Source organism: Physeter macrocephalus, chromosome 7, assembly GCF_002837175.3.
Source record: "Physeter macrocephalus isolate SW-GA chromosome 7, ASM283717v5, whole genome shotgun sequence".
Taxonomy (NCBI): Eukaryota; Metazoa; Chordata; class Mammalia; order Artiodactyla; family Physeteridae; genus Physeter; species Physeter macrocephalus.
Window position 1 is genome coordinate 7,573,043 of NC_041220.1, and position 19,294 is coordinate 7,592,336.

At 34.9% G+C, this 19,294-nt stretch overlaps 1 protein-coding gene across 1 annotated transcript in view; it reads right to left on the minus strand.

Moving 5' to 3' along the window:
- The window catches only part of MARCHF1 (membrane associated ring-CH-type finger 1), a 544,235-nt gene extending 525,213 nt beyond the window's left edge, over nt 1-19,022 (minus strand). The window contains exon 1 of the mRNA XM_055085795.1: nt 18,961-19,022. The gene's annotated coding sequence lies outside the window, so the exon portion shown is untranslated. The remainder of the gene's footprint in view (nt 1-18,960) is intronic.
- Between the last annotated feature and the right edge of the window lie 272 nt (nt 19,023-19,294).

Here is a 19,294-nt window from a genome sequence, read left to right on the forward strand (position 1 = left end):
ATCAGAGAAATGCAAATCAAAACTACGATGAGGTATCACCTCACACGGGTCAGAATGGCCATCAACAAAATATCCACAAACAATAAACGCTGGAGAGGGTGTGGAGAAAAGGGAACCCTCTTGCACTGTTTGTGGGAATGTAAATTGATACAGCCACTATGGAGAACAGTATGGAGGTTCCTTAAAAAACTAAAAATAGAACTACCATATGACCCAGCAATCCCACTAGTGGGCATATATCAAGAGATGAATGGATAAAGAAGATGTGGCACACATATACAATGGAATATTACCCAGCCATAAAAAGAAATGAAATTGAGTTATTTGTAGTGAGGTGGATGGACCTAGAGTCTGTCATACAGAGTGAAGTAAGTCAGAAAGAGAAAAACAAGTACCGTATGCTAACACATATAAATGGAATCTAAAAAAAAAAAATGGTTCTGATGAACCATTGTCCTGCTGGGGCAGAACAAGAATAAAGACGCAGATGTAGAGAATGGACTTGAGGACACGGGGAGGGGGAAGGGTCAGTTAGCTGGGACGAAGTGAGAGAGTGGCATGGACATATATACACTACCAAAAGTACAATAGATAGCTAGTGGGAAGCAGCCGCATAGCACAGGGAGATCAGCTTGGTGCTTTGTGACCACTTAGAGGGGTGGGATAGGGAGGGTGGAGGGAGGAAGACGCAAGAGGGAGGGGATATGGGGATATATGTATACATACAGCTGATTCACTTTGTTATGCAGCAGAAACTAATACAACACTGTAAAGCAATTATACTCCAGTAAAGATGTAAAAAAGAAAGCGTATAAGGTTCAGAGAAAGCTGGCGGGGGAGGGAGTTGGCTGTCAGTTGAACACCATGAGTGAACACCATCAAAGCTAAGGGCAGAAGAAGATCCTGAAGAAAGGTGGAGACCATTCTCTCCGGAAACCCTACTTTATGGACTGGTCAAGACCCTGGCTGTGGTCCAAGGAAAGCACCCCATTTCAGAACAACAGAGCAACCTTAAAAATGCCTGCAGAACACAGGAGCTCGGCTAGGCTCTGCACTCATGTTCCAACTCTAGGAGATAATGTAACAAGTATCCAAATGGAAAGAAATCAGGTCACTCAAAATAGTCTCTTAACAACTACCAGCATTTGATAGAATGGGACATTTGAACACATCTCTCTCAGGCATTGATAGATCCTGTCGATTAAAAATAAATAAATAAGAAATAAAAGATATAGATTATTTTATGGTATCTATTTGATTTAAAAATTATACATCAGGTACTGTATTGTGTAACAGAAATATACATATTTTAAAAGGTTGAAATATTTTCTAACACAAAGCCTTCAAGCATTCAGAAAATTTCAATAAATTCCAAAAAAAAAAATTAAATGTCATATTCTAAGAAAATAGTTTAACAAAAATATCTATTAATAATGAAGTTTGGATAAGCACTCAGAAAAGCACAATCACTTGAAAATTTAAAATATATAACTCATGGTCTAAATAGTAAATGCAAAAAATAAAGTAAGAACTACTTGCAATCATTGTCAATAATTATCAGCATAAAGTAATATGTGACAGAAAAGGGCTAGCACACTAGAGATTCAAAAATAAACAAGAGATGGACTGTCTCCAAATATTTTACAGTCAAATTGGGCATGCTGTTTAAGAGACAATACAGTGTTACAGATATAGTGTGGATAGTATGGGACAAACAAACATCATCTAACTAATTCTTGGAATTTCAGGGAAACCTGTAGGAGTAAATTATATCTAAGCAGAGCCATGAAGTGCTAACAAAGTGGGGTGTGTGTGTGTGTGTGTGTGTGTGTGTGTGTGTGTGTGTGTGTGTGTAGGATCTCAAAAATCAGGTGCAAAAATTTTAAATGAACCAAAATGTGAATTTTTGTCACCTGTTTCCACTCACCCAAGAGTGATATGGGTTAGAGTGTAGCTGTGTTGGCAGGGATAGAAGCTATACATAGCTTAACAACATGGTCTTTCCTCTTTGAGGCTTGTCTGGCTACCGTTGCTGGGTGCCTAACTTGCCCACAGCAAAGACCAGTAATTAGGCCTCAATTTTGCACCAGCAGGCCCCTTGGCAGTAGGTTAATGTCACTGAATCTCTTTCCATCTTGATACGGATAGGGAGCTGTACTCACTGGAATAGACGTTTGTTCTGAATATACATTCGTCTTCCCTGACCAAAATGCCGTTGCAAACCTTGACATCTGTGAACTTATCAGGTCTTAACACCATTGTGGATCCCATGCAAAACTGGTTCGGACCAAAGAACAACAAAGGGTTTATGTCAGGGAATTCATTTTTCTCACGACGTACCCTGTTACTCAGTGGTTACTCAGTGGCCGCTCAGCTGACAGGAGAGTAGAGTACAGTGTTGAAGGCTCAGTTCAAGAAATTTGTGAAGCTGGAGGGCAGTTTAATGAGATGTGTTATATAAAGTAAACAAGGTTAAATGCTCTAGCCTAGAGCTGGAATACTTGGGTCCAGAAATCAAGGATTCAGTGGAAGTGATTCCTCTATTAGACCTAATAACCTACTTGCAGAATTTTTACTTCTATTACTCAAAACTTTTGCCTTTGATGGTTCAGAGTTCTTGGTTCCTGAGGATGCAATGCTTTCCCCAAAGGATAAAATACTGTTTTAATTTAGTTGGACATTGAAACTGCCACCAGTTCACTATTGAATTCTTTTCCCACTGAGCTAATTGGTAAGAAGAAAGTAGCTTTACTGGTTAGGTTGGCTGATCTCAATGAACAGAAGGAAATTGGTTTACTGATATATACTAGGACAGGAAGGATTATGTCCGGAGCCCAGGGGATTCTCCGGAGCTTCTCTTATCATTCCACATTCAATGGTGAGTGTTAATGTAAAACTGGAACAGTTCTATAAATTCTTGATCACAGAGCTTAAAACCTTCTGGAAATAAAGGCTTGGGTCACTTCTCTGGAGAAGAACCTTTACAAACTAGGGTTCTGGCTAATAACCGGAAAAGATGAAGTTCATGGTGAATAAGGAAGTTATAGAAATGAGAACATTAGTGGTAAATTTATATAGTTTCTTCCCTATTTATTTGAATATATTAACTTACTTTCCCCCCCTTTTTTCCTCTAATATTTTACACTTTAAAATGTTTTTTAAGTTAAAATAGATCCAATGGGAGTATTACTAAACCACAAGAGGAATTACTATCCCCACAGATGGACTTGAGGACTGATTAACATTGTTTCTTCCTTTTGGGGAAGAGGGTAAAAGCCTTTCATTTGTATGAGAGTGGCTTTATCACATCAGGCAAAAACATGAAAGTGTTGTTATTGTTGCTTGGAATTTATATACGCATAGAAGGCTAAGAACAGACACCAAGAAACGTTTCATCCCTTTGCTCTCAACCTCCATTCCTACCTCCTGTGCTATTATATTATAAGGCCTCTGTGACACCACAAAAGGCACTTCTAAGATTTTCTTGGTTAAGCTTCCAATAGGAGGCACATATTAAAGTTTAGAAGGCAGAAGAAAGAGAACTGTGACTCTCTTCACTTCGAGTTTCTGCAGGCATCTCCAGCAGGACAGCGCAGGAAAATTTTCAGCACTGGAGGAGAGAACAGTGGCAGTGAGGGATCCAGGCAGCTGCTTTAGACTAGAATAAGCTCTCGGGGCATCTGGAATCCAGCAACAGAAGCCTTCTCAGCATGGCACCCTTAGTGTATGGGAACGTGTTTGCATCTCCAGCCCAGAAAAGGGAAACCAGTTACTAAATCTTGAGTTGCTTTATCTTTTCTTCTTTTTGCCCCATACCTGTGTCTTACTCTCTTTTGTTCCTCCGGTTCTTCCAACACTGTTATAACAGAGTATTAATGTAATATTTCTCTGTTTGAAGCAACTACACTGGTTTTTGTTATCTAACTGACATGTGCCCCAATTCACTCTTCTAGGGTTCAGTCCAAATGAGGGAGGGACACACCTGATTGATTGAGACGGATACTTAAGATCTAGAAGTTACTTTCAAATCACCATTTTGGACTTCTTATGTCTGCTGTACAGGACATGCGTGTAAGAGGAAGGGTAGCCCAGAATGCCAAAAAGCGCAGAACTGTGGTGAGGCAAAGGAAAGAAAATAATCTGTACTTCTAAGCCTCTCTCATTTCTAAGCCACTCCCACAGGGCAGACGGCTGGCATTAAAATCCGTGTACACACCTTGAGGTCAGCCATGTGGCAGGGGAGAATGATGCTGTGGCAGCACACAGGTATGGACCAACTGAACTAAGACTTCAAAGGGGGAAAGAATAAAGGGTTACACAATGCAACCCAGTCCAACGTGCAGCCAACTTGGCCCAAGAAGGAGTCACGGGCTCTAACAAAGTCCAGAGAGCACAGAGTGAGACTGGCATCCAGTGACGCCAGTAATCACATTTTAGTCATCATGAATGTGACACCGCAGGGTATATAAGCCCTCTTTTTTTAAAACCAATTCTCAGCTGAAAGAGCAAAGGTGTGGAAATAGGAGACCATGTACAAGTAGTCCCAAAGACAGACAATTACCTAATACGGTTTTGATATAAAAGCCTGCCAAGGATTATACAAAACATAAAGCTACTGTAAGACTACAAATGCAGATATGAAAAGCAAACCTTATGCAAATTGAATTCAGAGCCATGACTAAGGGCTATTTACTGCTAGATTGGGAAAAAAAAAACCACTATTAAGCTATTTAGAAACTTACCAATAAAATATAACTTTGATTCAAAAGAAAAAAAGGACTACGACCATCTTGATGCTAAAAGCCGTTTAACAGTATTCAAAGCACATTTCTGAGAAACATTCTGAGTTCAACCGAAATACAAGAATACATTTTACATTATGAAGTGTATCTTTATCATAACACCCCTCCCCCCAAGAAATGTTAATAGTAAACAACCAAAAGCAATCCTATTAAAGTCTGAATATAGTTAAAAGATACCCATAACATCACTAATGCTTTACAATGGTCTAAAAGCTTTAGTTGATGCAACAAAACACTAACCAGAAATAATACATCTAGGAGCTGGAAAGGAGAAAATACGTTATGAGAGGCCTCATAGCACAGAAATTAAGAGCTCAGACTTCAAAGGCAGATGACCTGTGTTATACTCCTCACTAGCTGCCACGCAAAGAACTTTGTGACCTTGGGATAATTACTTGACCTCTGTACTTCAGTTTACTCATCTGTAAAATAAGGCTAGTAATAGCACATATCAAAAAGAGTTATTGTAAAGATAAATGAGTTAATATAGATGAAGTACTTTTGAAAATGTGGTAACTGTGTTTGCTATTACGCTATATATATATATATATATATATATATATATGAATTTAATCCTGGAAACAAAGAGTCAGCTGATAATCTAATAAAGCTAATATATGTGATTGCAGAAATTTGCCTAAAGATCTCATTAAACATATGGATATTATTAGCAATAGCTGGTTAAAAATATAATTTAAAAAGTACTCCTTTGTGATTGCATCAAAACTTAAAATATATAGCAATAAATATCTTCAGATCCTGCATTTCAAAAATTACAAATCTTTACTAAGAAAAATAAATTGAAAAGAGTTTTATAATGCTTTTAAATGGGTGGAATAAATATTATAAATATGAAAATTTTAAAATAAATTTAAATATAATACAACCCAAAATGTTTTCCCTATTTTCAAACTTGACATAGGTCAAATTTATGATTTCCAACTTTGATACGTATCACTTCTATAGTTTGAAAGGAAAATAAAATTACGATTAATATTGTTATTTGTCTCATACCTTATAGAAGGCAACAATATGGTGAAAAAACTTGACTTGGTTTTACTTCTGCTACCAGTGATCAAACCTTAGACACATCAAAAAGCACTTTGTTCAGGTGTCTCATCTTTTAAAAAGAGATGACCATTAGATCGATTTAGAGTGCATGTAAATATGCTTTGAAAGTTAGAAGGGCTAGTGCAATAAATAAAGAAATCTCTGCCTTTCGAAAGGCAATGTATTTTATAAAGTTTATTCCTCTTCTTTTATTAAAAAAAAAAAGAAAAGAAAAGAAAGTGCACCCCAGAGAAACCAAATGGATTTTCCCAGGTGACAACGTTAGTGGCAGAACCCTGACAGCGGCCTACATCAAGTACCTTTTTGACCACATGCAGCGCATAATGAAATGCTCCAAACTTGAGGTATTTGGGGAGAATTCAACACCTCTGAAAACTGGTCAGAGACAAAGAAGACCAAAAGTGACTAGTTTGACATTACAGAATACATAAAAATTACTAAAGACCCACAAAGCATCCAAAAGGAAAAAAACATAGAGAATCAATGATATATTGGGAGAATTTATGTCCATATTATTTGGGAAATGAAAATAGTGTCATAGAAAATTTTAAAAAATAGGTTAACATTCAGAAGACATATCAAAGTAACTGCCACACTATTTTAAAATACTCTTTTAGTTAAATATTTATAATGTTTAATGAATTAAATGCCCATGGCATTATATAAAGAAAATCTAACTGACATTTATTAAGGCCTGCTCGGTGCCATGAAAAGCACATAACAACCATGAAAAGGATGAAGACTGATCATCACCATTTTACAAACAGGTTCAACTGGGCTGATACTGAGGAAGTATTTGGTCCAAAACTCAAGTCTACTCAATGAGAAAGGATCACAGTCAAGATCTAAATTTAAGTGCCTTCCAAAGCTTGAGATTTTCATTGACCTCATGGTGCTAGAAGGGTTAATATAATCCACCGTAGTCTACGTACCGAAGTGGTAGAATAAGGCTGGTGCTCCTACCTGGTTTCCAATCCCAACACTTTTGGGTGGTAATGGCATTACCTCAGCCAAGTTATTTAACTTCTCTATGTTTGTTTCTTTTTTTTATGGAATATGAAGGTAAATACCAACAATAATTATTCCCACCTTAAAGGAATTAAATGAATTGATACAGAAACCATTTAGAACCCTGGCTGACACTCATCTTTTATTTTAATGGCTAAAACATATACAACATTTATGTCCTTAAATAAAGGTAAAAAGCGACACTGAAACTATAAAACCAAGCTTACTGCACACCCAGAGATGGGAGAAAGCTGGAACCAGGTACAGCCCAGCAGTCACAAACGAAGGTTTAGGCCAGAGGGCTGAGGAAGACTGCGGTGGTGGAGAGTTATCTAACTTCAACCAGGAAGAATGACAGATTGGAAAGCTGGGTGAGAAAGAAGTGACAAAGGTCTGGATGAGTGTACCATCTGGGAGGAAAGGGTGCTCTAATATTCAGAAGCCAGCTACATAGGTTACACAGTGTAAATTCTACTATTCCATCCACCAATGACAAAAAGGGAAATTAAATTAAAATGACTGCAAAAACAGCAGTCAATCCAACATGAAACCTTAGTACTATGATGAACATGCCATCAAGAATCAGTTCCTAAACATTAAAAAAATCAAACCAAGAAAGACACAGAAAGTCAAATTGTGAAAGAATTTACACCTGAGAACACAGTTGATGGAGTAACCAGAATTGTTTTAAAACCACTTAATTAAATATTGGGCTACTGATTTTCCTATAATTCCCAAAAGCAGATACAGGAATTATGAAAGTCCACAATTCCTTATTCATCTATAAAATACTTTTATGAGGTGTAAAGTTAAACATCAAATTATTATCATTATAAAAGAAAGACAACATAAAGTATGAAACCTTAAATTCTAGAACAAGCACCTTCTGTTTCATCCATGTAACCTTAGGCAAATCATTTTCCCTCACTTTGTTGGAGTTTATTTATCCATAAAATAAAAAGAATAAACATTTCCCTCTCAGCACTATAGTGTCAAGATTATCAAATGAAATAATGTATATTAAAGTGATTTTTAGATGTTACAATTAGAATAGATTATAATTATTAATTCCTAATTGTGAAGAGTATCTGTTACTGTAAACAAGTCACCAAACTTTCTACCTCTGAAAATATTCTAAAAATAAGGTAATAATAGAAATTCAGCAAACATTTTTAATGTATTATTAAAAATCGTGCCTCTATTCATCTGTTGATGGGCATTTGGGTTGTTTCCATACCTTGGCCACTGTGAGTAATGTTGCAATAAACATGTGTGCATATATCTAGTCAGCATCTTGTTTTCATTTCCTTTGGGTATATACCTAGAAGTAAAATGACTAGATCGTGTGGTAGATCTACTTTTAATTTTTTGAGGAACTCCCATATTGCTTCCCATAGTGTTTGGACTAATGTCCATTCCCGCCCACAGTGTAAAAGGACTCCCTTTTTACCACATCCTCATCAGCACTGGTCTCGTCTTCTTGTTGCCAGACATCCCAACAGGTGTGAGGTGATAACTCGTGGTTTTTATTTGCATCTCTCTGATGATTGATTAGTGATGTTGAGCATCTTTTTATGTGCCTGTTGGCCATTTTAATGTCCTTTTTGGAAAAATGTCTACACAGTTGACCTGTGAACAATGCAGGGGTTAGGGCCATCTACCACCACGCAGGTGAAAATCCACATGTAACTTTACAGTTGGCCCTCCATTTCCACCATTCTGCATCCACAGATTCAACCAACTGAGGATCGTGTAGTGCTGTAATTTATTGAAAATAATGTGTGTATAAGTGGACCTGCACAGTTCAAACCTACGATCTTCAAGAATCAACTGTTTTCATTTCTTCTGCCCATTTTTAATCACATTGTTTGGTTTTTTTGTTATTAAGTTGTATTAGTTATTTACATATTTTGTACATGAACCCCTTATCCAATATATAGTTTGCAAAAAATGTTATATGTACACTATAGAACAGTATTCATCCATGAGAAAGGAGGATATCTTGCCATTTGTGACAATATGAATAGACCCTGAACACATTATGCTAAGCGAGATAAGTCAGACAGAGAAAGACAAGTACTGTATAATACCACTTATATGTGTAGTCTAAAAATAAGTTAAAACTGTAAAAGAGCAGAGAGTAAAATGGTGGTTACCAGGGGATGGGGGCTGAAGGGGTAAGACTGATGGCATTTAAGGATACAAACTTGTAATGAGTAGTAAATAAGCCATGGAGATCTAATGTACAGTATAATGAATATAGATAATAATATTGTACTATAATGATGTAACATGATAAATATTACTTCAATGACAATCATAGTACAATATATAAATGTATCAGGTAACACACTGTACACCTTAAACTTGCAAAGTGTAACATGCTAAATTTATCAAATACAAAAAAGAAAAGAAACAAAATTGTACCCCTAGATTTCTTTTCTTAAGAGTATGCAAAAACAAAGTTGAACACAAAGTTTAAAAAGGCCAAAGTTAGAGAAAACAGAATTTAAAAAAAAAAGAATGAGACAGAAATTTGACATTCTATACTAATATTGAATATCATTTCACTTTGTATCCTTACAGCAGTATCTATTTAATAAGCTGTGCATTACTCTGCAGTCTTATTGCATGCAAAGAGAAAAATTTTCCTTATGAAATATAATACAGATTGAAAGAAATTCATTTGAAAACATTTAAAAACTGCCATACTCAGGAGTCTAAAAGGCGCTATTTTACTATGTCTAAACTGTGAAAAAAATCATTGATGCTTTCATAGCAAGAAGAAAAATCCCGGGACCCTACTAACAATTTAGTGTGGCCAGTTCTTGTGGAATGTTGATTTTACTTTCCACAGAGACATACCAAGATGCTGTTCATTAGGATTAAGACTTTATAACTATAAACAAGTAAAAGAATTAGTGTGAGGTTCATTATACTACAGGCATCATTTAGCATGTGATACCCACAGCCGGGTATCTAGATCTCAAAAATGTTTCTTTGAACTTTTTACCTTAAAAAATAAGTACAGGTAAAGATCACTCACCAAGAGAGTTTGTGACTCCAAAGGAGGGATACTATCCTAGGATTTACAGATCTTATCTATGAGAGGGCAATGAATAGAATAGATCTGTGCATGTGTATGGGGAAAAAAAGTCATATTCTCACTGAATTCTGAGTGAAAATTTATCATTTTCTTGGATTATGATGTTAGTCAACAAAGCGCAATAGGAATAGCAATATTTATGAACTTTTCTTCATACAAAGTATTATATTTTCATATATTTTATTACAATTATGTAAAGTATGATCTAAACTCATCACAGCCTCAGAATTACTCTTATTATTAAACATTTGCCTAGACCTTATTTACCGTATTATGATGCCTGTGTTTGACTACACCACAAATTTGATTTCTCATGTCTTGATGACTGTATTCTAATAAAATTGATTCTCTGTGTAATCCTCTGCATTTGATTGTATGCATTTAAAATATTAAAATCATTATTTTGAAAGGGGATGCATAAACTTCATCAGACTTCCAAATGGACCCAAGGCACTGTGGCGGCTCTGTATTGTGTCAGCTGGGCTAGGACAAACAACATTGCTCAGAACCCCCTACCCTGTATGATGCCAGTTAGTGTGGGCCATGGAGACGATTTTGTGAGATGTGCGGGCACAAGTGAAGCAGCAGCCATGTTGTTTTTTAGCTGGAATGGCAGGGCAGAGTCATCAGGTGCCTCTGTAGATCACGCACAGTGCATCTTATCTATTCATCCTCCTTCAGCCTCTCCTGTGTCACATGTGTGTTTAGCTCTGTAATGACCATGGCCCCAGTTTCTCCTGAATGACATCTGTATCACCAAGGTTGAAAGCAGCGAAAAGTTAAGAACTGACATGACTTCCAATCCATTTCCCTCGGTTTCAGCAAATGCTTGTGAGTTACAGCATACTCTTTCCCACATTACATCCATCTTCTCTTCCCAGCTGCCTGTCCTGTGGATTTAAACTCTAGACACATGCAAAGACAGCGGCCCTATTGACATCTTTTAACCAGCTCCTATAATTATGTAAATCCTTATAAAAAGCTCTTATAACAAATGTATACTTTTTTCTAATTTTTCAACTTCTCTGATGGAATAGTAACTGATACAGCACAAAAATTATGCTAAGAAACCCTGTTTTAAAACAAATTTTTTGAATTATCTCAAGACACTGATAACTATAAGGCCATTAAATTAGCTAACATTTATTCTAACTTTAAAAGTAAGTACTGGCTGACATTTTCTGGCCGAGAATGTATGTAAGTTAACTTCACAATAAAACAGTTTAATCACAATTTAGTCACATATTTAATCACATACCACATATCTAATGATTTCAGGTCAGGCTATGTCAGGAAGACAACCCTGAAATGGAGAGCAGAAGAGGAAAAAAAAACAGAAAATAGTCCCAGAAAGTGTTTGCTTCAAAGGGTGAGAATGAATTATTCAAGGGCAGTTCTAAAGTGCCACAACTCAACTCAAGGGGATAATTTAATTCTGCTTCTAGTTGAGTTCATAATACACCTCAGTCTTATCCCATGGCATAATATTGAGTCTTATACATCAGTCTTACTCTATAGCTGTTTTTTAAGAAATTTATGTGATTTTTTGTGTCACAACACAAGTGACAAAATAACATCACTGATATATAGGAACATATTCCCAGCCATTTTAGAATGGAGAGCTTTACATTCTCTCTTCAATCATAGAAGAGAGACATACTCAGATGGAGATTTGAATGTGATGCAAAAACTCTTTTGACTGTTTTTGTACAATGGCTGAAGCGGAATACCTACATTCCTAACTCTTGTCTAACCGCGAACATAAAGAGTAGTGCATTTAGACACATGACCATTTTGCCTTTAGACTAACAGCACTGAGGAACTACTCAAACTAACCCCTGGAAAAGTACAGAAAACTCTACGTCATGTGGAGCCAATTCTTCCCCTTTGGGCTCCAAATGATATAGAGTTTTCTGTACTATTGCAAAGCAGAAAAGAAAAGCTTTTGCAGATGTAGCATTTGAAATATGCCCAATGTTAGGTTTGGGTGGGGAACCCTCAAAACACAATTAAATGCCTGCGTTTGTCACTATCAACAATGCTTCGATCCAGTCTTCTCAAAATACAACAGAAAATCTGAAACCAGGATTCTAAGCAGCATAAAAAAAAAAAGGTCTTACTTGTACACATTCTTTAATCCACAGAAGACTCAGAGAGTTGGCAAAGGTAGAATAACAGTCTGGAAAAGTCTATTTCAGCAGATTGATATTTATGTACTATTCTGCTCCCATGTAAATTCGCAAGGAGCTCATTTTCATTTACTTAATAATAGAAAGTTGGAATGTAGACCATTAATATTAAGGAGATTTGAGGCTACATGTAACAATACTAAATGTCTGTTGGTCTGTGTATAAAAACTTTTTTTCAATTTCTGTAATTTCATATATTTCTTTGTCAAAACATCTTCCATGTTCATAATGACTTCACTGAAACACATTCAGTTAGAGATAAACTCTATTTCTTGGGAAAGTCCCTCTCATTTTCTCAGAGAAGTATTATATAAGCTACTGTAACAGGGCCAATTACCTGAGGCATATTAAGAAGCAATGATGCATAAAACCTTTTTCAATATCAAGTTCAAAGCAGGACAAAAGGTGAATTCATTAATGTGAATGTTAAGACAAATGAAATAGAAAGTCACAGTGGTTAATTATGCCGAGGAAACAAATTAGAGTTTGTCACACTTAAAGAAAGTCTTTTTTAAATAACTAAATTATTCAAAAGGAGAGTTTTGACAATATTGTTTCTGAGGCTATAATGTCAGGAATGTGTGTGTGTGTCTATATATGTACGAATTTTTAAAAAACAATAAAAATGGAGAAACTAATGATTTTTGATTTTGCTATATTTTCTTTTTTAATTTTTTTTAAAAAATAATTTAAATATACTTGATTTATAATATTGTGTTAGTTTCAGGTGTGCAGCAAAGTGGTTCAGTTATATATGTATTTTTTTTTTACATTCTCTTCCATTATAGGTTATTACAAGATATTGAGTATAGTTCCCTGTGCTCTACAGAAGGTCCTTGTTGGTTATCTATTTTATATACAGTAGTGTGTATCACAGATGCCCAATGATGCAATTGATGGTAATTATGAACAAAGAAGAAGAGATGTGTTTCTCTGCTAATAAGCAAGGACCACTGGTACAGCTGAGGAGAAAAAATAATGTATAAAATTTTGTTATTTTTAGAACTGATGCTTACTGTGTTGATCTCTATTCTATACATGAATATCTAACTGAAAAGAAATTGACTTTTCCTTTTAGTGACTTCTAATTTTTACACTTAAACTTACTGGCTTGTACTTACATTACACAGTCCTTTTTTTTCTCATTTAGAGGCATTAAGAGCTTTACTCCAAATAATAAAAGAGCCATAACTTCCTAGTACAGAACACAGATAAGGAAAGAAAGAGTGGGTGAAGTGCACACATTTCCATCACTCTACTTGGACACAGTGTTTCCCTAGCAGATTCATCACAATGGAATTTCAATCAGATTAAACTCCTTAAGAGAGCAAACTTAGGTCTTACTGTGTTGATGGTATGTAGTGTATCTTTAAGATCTTCTGCCGTATCTTTAAGACAAAGACATACAGAACTTTTAGATATCCTTTTAGCACTCTTAAGCATTTAGAGTTCCTTCCTGACAAAAATTTTCATCCTGCACATGGGTGTCTCAACTTCTGGCGATAAACAGAATGGCCAGCAATATATGCTACCAAAGAATATGTGTAGCTAAGTGAATGAACAGATAACCTTTAACTTTCACAATGAAATGTCTTTATTTTCAACATGGCTGATATCTATAACATAGAGGTGTTTTTTCAGTCAGGAATGAAAAGTTCCCGCCCTTCAGATCCTCAGTAGAACTTCACTTATGAGTTGTCTGCCATAAAACTCCTACCTTAAACCTGCTGGAGACAGTTGATGTTCAAGAATTGTCTAAGGAATAAGCTGTCAACTACTTATTCCTCCACAATTCTTCAGGCTTCTTCCCTGGGTATGTAGATAATCAGAAAGCTACCATAATCACTTTGTTTCCTTGTGTAATTGCATTTAAGTTTTGTTCAAGGTGACTACCGAAGGCTCATACAAGAAACAACCAACCGTATGCGGAAGAACTTTCATATATTTTAAAAAGTTGCTGGTGAGAGTGCGTGCCATTATGTGGTTCAATCGTATAAGCATCCTTATAACGTATGGGGGAGAAAAATGATTCTCTTGATGAACTGTTATCCTTTCTTTTAGACAAGCTTAGACTAACAAACTTAAAGCTTTATACTGCAACGCCGTAGCTTTCCCCAACATATTTATTTGTTTTGTTTGGACATAAACAATCTCCAGTCCAATCCTGTGCTAAGCTCATGCCCTTCATCATACACCAGTGGTTTTTGGCTCACAGTTTGTATTTTTCTTGCCAATCATCAAATAACTTTTAGATTAGAAAATATCTAACAACATTAAAAATATATTATGATATATATTAAAAACAAAATGGTGAAAACAGATGAAGAACAGATTATGAGAAATTAGTCTGTCTTGCTGAAATCATTGTTATCAATTCTAGTCTCTCACAACTGGTTGCAAAGGCCCCAGAAGAATCCACATGGGCACATCTCCCTGTGCTTCATAATCCTCTTGAAAAGTCACTGATAAATATTTTTATTCTAAATTATTTTTCACTGATACTTTGGGAAATATTAAGTTGTTTTGCTTTTATGTCAACTTCCCTCAGTAGGTAGCTACACCATCTGTACTACTCTCTTTTGTATACACAATGTATATTGTTACAAATGTTCTTTAAATCAGGGCAAGCACAGTTCTGTCTTCCTCAGAGAATGTCTAAGTTGTTTCTGGCCACATCATAAATAGTTGCCTACTAATGGATGAGAAAAATCAACACATGAAATGACTAGGCCTCTACCTCGTAGTTAACTCTTTCTGACCAAGTGCCTCTGTCTTTTAGGAAAGTAACAAGAATCTTTGTCAACAGAACAAAAAAATCAAATCCATTTTATTTCTACAAAATGTCCAAAGTTATAAAACAAACTGTTCAATGTCTATAACGAAGCAAATAATTACTCCTGAATGTCAACTCAGGACTTTATGTGAGTAAAAGTTACTCCAAAATGAATGAACATTTCTTTCACCATTTCAATAATTCCTGTTTATTCACTTAAAAATTCACTTTTAGATAGACTAGAGGTGCAGTGACAGTATAAATTATAAATGAATACAAATAACCCATTGGTTTTACTATCAAAAATGCCAATAACATTTAAAGCAAAAAGAATAGGTTTGAGATAAGAATATAAGTAGAGATAAGTCACTCTTGGAAAATAAGCTGAAGGTGTTTCAAAATCGGAAGATTTCACTACTTACACATCAACCTTACCAACTGCCCTCTTCACCCCAACCTCTTAATTTTCATATTTCCATTCATAGCACATTTTTTCCACTTATTCAGAGTTAGAAGTACGACAGTTTTTGATTTTTCTCACCTCTTCCTCCCATGTCAGTTATTCAGGAATTGATAGGAATGCCTCTGGTGACTGACCCTCCCACAGAATAAAGTATAGGCTGCCCAGCATGGAATTAAGACCTGTCCTCGTTTAGACCAATCTTACTTCTTAGCTTTGCTGCTCGCTACTCATTTCATAAAATTCGCTTTCCAAGACCTTTAAAGATAGAATCTATCACCATATCCTAAGTAAATTCTTAAGCCAAGTCTCTTTACTTTGTCCAGTCTGTGATGTGAGTCCTTAGTTTTTCCTGTTTCATTTCTCAAATTTAATTGCATTGACTCTGAATAACTGCAGTACTTCATTCATTCATTCATTGTTCTTTTCTCCATCTCTTTAAACATGTATGTGGCATACAAGGGTACACTTAAGATGTTGCAGGAAGTCAGAGAGTTATAATACAGTCTGAGTTTTTTACTGACTTTAATCCTACATTTAATTTTTATATAATTGATTTTTTTCTCCACAATGAAACTGTAGCAATTTGGAAGCACTGGTCTTTTGCAATTTTCCTATATTCTCCACAGTTCTTAGCACAAATATTCATTTGATTGAATTAAATAATTCAATCATTTGATTGAATTAAAAAATCTTACAAAACATAGTGCTGACTTCATCGCTACTGAGTTTCTTGGAAAAGAAAGTCTATAAAATAACTAGCATTATAAGCCAGAAGGGAGAGTGATTTCTAAGCTAGAATCATTCATGATCTAAAATACCAGAAAAATATCCTCTATTGATAGATACTACCTTGTGAAGTATAATCCTCTCTTAAGGATAGCAATATTGGACAGCAAAAAGATAGCTCTGAGTTTGTTTTTTTTTAATGTGCTCCTTAAAACATCTGTTTAGATGACTTCCAGTCAGATGAAATGAGTAGAGCTCCCAGGGAGGTTCTCATTCCAAAGGCAGAGGGTCTACTTTGATCATCCTTCACACCCTTAGAGAAAAGTGTACTAATTCCCCATTAGCGACTAGACAGTATTCAACTGGGACCATAGTGGAGCAGGAGATGTTTTGCTAAACCAGTTAGCTTCCTCCTTTGTACGGTCTCAGAAAAGCACAGTCAATGTTGACTGAAGCTAATGACTTATTATAGAATGTAAAGCAGCAACCAACGTATGATCATATAATCCTAGGTTTGGAAAATTTCATGTTGAATTAATTAGCATTTTTTTCTCTCAGATAGTCTCTGCAAGATAGGATCTGTGTTGCTTGAAAAGTCTCTCAAAATAAGGGATTTTCAAAGGTGTATCTGTAGTTATTCTAGCACTTAAAAATTCTCTCAGCATGGAAATCTGCACTATTAATAGTCCAGGTTTTTGAATTTTTTAAAAATCACTACAAAAAAAGAATGGGTCACGTTTTTGTAAGATTTCTTAATATACATTGAAGAATAGTATTCAGTTATTTCAGTACGTTTTCTTTTTCAATTGGAATTATTCTACTTCCTTAATTTTTTTTTATTGGAGTATACTTCTATTACTGAGAATATTTAATCAAAATTTTTATTTCTCCCCTGTACCTTCTTGGTACATTCCAGATTCTACACTAGCTGAATAAACTACAAGTGCTCAGAGATATCAAGAAGAGTGTGATCCAGCCAAGAATACATTTGTTCCTGGTTCTTAAAAATATTTCTTATTAATCTAAGTTCTAATAATACGTCCATAGTTCCCAACTTGGATTCCTTAGAGCTGTAGGGATTGATGTAGTAATAGGGGAACAGGAAACTTCTGTGAAATCCTAATAGAAAATGTATATTCACCACTGATCATATGGCACAGGTAATATTCAACACTAAACTTCTTTGCCATTTTTCATGCATAAGGCTTGATACATAGTAAATATTCAACAAATGTTTCTTATTAATATAAAATTGTATAAAGTCATTTAAATGCTGTTGCTATTCAATGATAAAACTTGGAATTTACGAGGAAGATACAGACATAGAGAAATCCTTAACAAAAATAGAAAATTGAACATTTTTATTAAATGCAGTGTTTTAGGGGGAGAATTCCCTGGTTTCCATTTAGAAAAATAATAATGTAAATGGATACGACTTGAAAAAAGTAGAATTGCTATGTCTTAGTTTAAATTTAAGATAAAGATTTTTTGTTAATCTTCTATATAATCCTTATTTTTTGTCTTCTATATAATCTTCTATATAACCTTATATTTTTTAATCTTCTAAATAAATCCTTATTTATCTATGAGATATGTTAATATTTATCTTTACAAAATTTCCCTCCTTTTTTGTGAGTGATTCTTCACCAATTTCAAGATCTTTTTGACTGATTTATGCTTTCCAAAATACTATATACATTTCTAAAATCTATTCTAACTTTTGAGTGTGTTTTTCATGTTACCATAATCAGTATTAATCCAGCTTGTTCAAAAATACTGGAGCAACAAAATACTCCTGCTGAATGCACCTGGAATAGCCACTGCGCTGCTGATTACATATCTCCAGGTACATCGTTTCATCCAGATGACCCTCCCCCGCACCCACTTACTATGGGGGGACATAGCACAATTTTTTCTCTTGTTTATTGGGAATAGTTTACTTGAATAAAAAGAAAAAAAAACACACACACACAGAAAAGAAAAGAAAAAGTTGCAAATGTCAAATTACATGAGGTGTATTACACTCTCAACCTCCTGAGTCAGTCATAGAAAAGTAACTAGAGGCAAGGGGGCTATTCTGTATCAAAATCAGAAGAGAGCTTGTAAAAGGGGGAGAAATTGATTTGCTTTATACTGTTTTAGAAACTGAAATAGCAAAATTCTCAACTTTAAGGTAATCAGAAGGGTTGTAAATTTGAAGGTTCAGGAAACATTCAATTTAATATCACTCATGACTCTCCACACAGTAGCTTTTGTTTGCCTCACATCATGTAAAATTCATGAGTGTTAGACAGATTTTAGTACATCCAAACAATGTGGTACACATCTCATCATAATGAATAATCCTGGAATGTAAAAATCTAAGTTTTAGTAACAAAAAGGAAATCAATATGTTTCCTAAAGAGGGTCAGTATTCAGTTACCTTCATCAGGCCACAAGAGGTAGTTGTTACAGATCAAATTGAAAATATTTGTTCAGTGAAATACAAGACATTATAATTACCAATATATTCACCCAGGCCAAATCGGTATTACTGAGAGCACTGCCCTTTTAAATTAGCTAAACAACTGATAAAGTTCCTCTCACAGGTCATTAAAATATTGGCTAATACATACAATGAAACAGAGTTCATCTAACACAGAAATGCTTTTAACTATCCATTGAAATTGAATAAAATTTAGGTAAAAGAAATCTTGAAAAAATAAAATTAAGTCTTCTATTAAATCAAAATTTGACTCTAATTCCAAATTAAAAAAAAAACCAAAAACTGGTTCTCTGCAGCAGAAAGTCTTCTTTACTAAGATAAAAATAGATGAACTTACAAAATACAGCAGTGTCTTGTTTAATCCCAGCAGAACATCTGAGGACATTGTCTCAGAACTCCTCTTGGGTACACTTCCTGAAAAAGAAAATTGAAATAAATAAACTTAAAGGCTGAACTTAAAAAAAAAATTAACTTTAAGGAAACTAATTCTGTGTAATGGAAAGATCCCACAAATGTACAAATTTTGGGTCTATCTAAATAGTCTTTATAATGTAATAGGGAGTGTTCCCAAAGTCATTTGTGTCAATATTCAGATCATGTGAAAGAATTTATATCAATCTCCATACAGTTTCAAAATGTTTAAATACTTTTAGTACATTAAGAAGAGTCAA